Source organism: Zingiber officinale, chromosome 3A (genome assembly GCF_018446385.1).
Source record: "Zingiber officinale cultivar Zhangliang chromosome 3A, Zo_v1.1, whole genome shotgun sequence".
NCBI classification, from domain to species: Eukaryota; Viridiplantae; Streptophyta; class Magnoliopsida; order Zingiberales; family Zingiberaceae; genus Zingiber; species Zingiber officinale.
In genome coordinates this window covers 141159697-141161967 of record NC_055990.1, presented here as the reverse complement: position 1 = coordinate 141161967, position 2271 = coordinate 141159697, and the positions used below count along the sequence as shown (strand labels likewise).

Here is a 2271-nt window from a genome sequence, read left to right as displayed (position 1 = left end):
GCTTTTATATCATATTGTACCTATAGATTTCCAAAATAAATGCTCAATTTAAATCAATTGATAATATTAATATTTCACTGCAGAAATCTAATTTATATTCATAACACAATTTGGATTACCAAATAAACAAGTCATATTCATATTTAAGTTCAAAATATTCATAACATACATTTAACACCACACTATACCACTAATACAATCCTTTCTTTAATTCCCAAAATATATAGAAACTTCAATAACAAGTTTTCTCCGCCAATAAAGCATCAAAAGGCATTTGCTTCAAGCGACAAAAGGCATTTGCTCCAACCTTCAATAGCAACCTTAAAAAAAAATGCAAACTTCAAATAATGCAAAGACATATAGAAGGGAAAAAGACATAAAAGACTATATAGCTATAAAGAATGATGAATACCCTTGCGACTTTAGTGATCAAAGTAAGAATATAGTTTTTTGCTTCATAACAGTAGCAATAGCCTTTTTAAAGATTCATAACATCATGCTAACCTAAAATGACTAGCATATGACCATTTTCGAGAAGAACAAGCAATCTATTCATATGTTTGGCCAATCCAACTATTTAGTAGTTGGAAAAAAAATACAATACAGGATGAAATAGAAAATTTAGACAAGATCAAGGCACAAAGCAGCTATACATGGTCTTCATAAACTACTTTAACTCGTTCAATGCTTATCTAGTCAAGGTTGTGAGATATGATATTGCAGATCTACAAGATTTCCATCATCAACAAAACTCAATATGAACCATGAAATATCCAAGTTAAATTCTATAAGGAATAAACAACTTTTTTAGATTTTTAGAGAGACCATGGTAAAGGATATCTCATTGTAGCACCTGTATAGAGGAAGTAGTCTGTAGTTTAATATCTCAAGGAGCAATATAGACATTCCAGGCTTGTTCAAAAAAGATAATGATCGTTGGGTCAAATTCTGCAGATACAAAAAATAAAGTTACAAAAGAGCACATTGTTCTAGTATATTGCTAGCAAGCAAATAATGTAAATTTATCAATTAGGTAAGGTTTTTTTTTCGGTTGAACAATTCAATTTCCTGAACCAGTACAGCAGAGGTCACTTCAGCGAGGTAAATTTTCACAGTTAACAGCTCCAATCAGAGCTATCATACATAGCATCTCAATTAAGTTGAGAGATGATCAAGATTGATGCAATAACCAAAGCAAGATTTGATCTTACTGCTTAAGAAGCCAGAAAAGGCATCGCACTAAGCAATTAACATCAGCCAAAATCATACTTTGAGACTTTAATGAAGTCATACTTTACGACTTTAATGACTATATACTAACTTCACAAAATAGTAAACTTATAGAGTCACAAAATGGAGTTTGACCTTGAACCTAATTCAAAATTTAATTGTTTCCAGTTTAATTGTGATAAACAAGATGAGCTGCTAAAACTTCATCTTAACAAAAACATTTGTATTTAAAAATTTCTAACCTGTCTAGTTATTATCTGATTCTGGTGATGGGGAGGATCTACATCTATTTCCTTCCGCAGTTGATGAAACTTGTTGTTGCATAATATTTGTAAGCATAACTGCCATCTACAAAAATAAATAAATTTGCTATCATGTACTTAACTATACAAATAATTTTAAACAAATTCTTTTATTTTATTAATGTTATTACCTATGCCGGTAATGATTCAGGTCCATGAGAACCTCCAGCACTACCCGACATCATACTGAGCATTACCCGTGCAAAATTTTGGATTTGATCATTTTCTTTCATTTGTCTTTTCATCTGCTCTATTTCCATTTGTCGTTGTGCTTCTCGCAACTCCATATCTTTAATTTTCTCTCCCATTTCCTTAAATTTGTCCGTCATATCTGAATTAGAGTGATAGTCTTGCCAATACATTGAGCTACGTTTACATAGCTCTGGGAACACTTGACTAGGCAGCGCACCAGCTCCTAAACATCGTACCCGACCAGAATGCTCGGGTCCAAAAACCTCACTATATATTGAATAAAATTAAAGTTGAACCATTTGCAACAGCTTTTACAAAAATGAAATGAAATTAAAAAAATATTATTACCGAAATGCCTCCTCATGGGCTTCTATTGGTTGTGTTCCTTCAGGTTTATCTTGAAGGTGACGATCCACAGTCTCTTTAAGTAAATTCTAACAAGAAAATAAATTATTAATAGAATAAAAAAATATTTAAAAGTCGACTTAAAAAGTGAAATATATTATTACCTCAATTCGTATTGCCTCGTCATCAATAGGGGTGTCTC

The 2271-nt window shown here is 31.7% G+C and overlaps 1 long non-coding RNA gene across 1 annotated transcript; it reads right to left on the bottom strand.

Annotated features, from left to right (window-relative positions):
• Window positions 1-277: 277 nt before the first annotated feature.
• LOC122054080 lies at window positions 278-1540 on the bottom strand. The gene is made up of 3 exons (XR_006132549.1): window positions 1473-1540; window positions 854-948; window positions 278-320 (listed from the first exon to the last, which is right to left on the bottom strand). It is a non-coding gene; the product is annotated as an uncharacterized LOC122054080 (long non-coding RNA).
• Window positions 1541-2271: the final 731 nt, after the last annotated feature.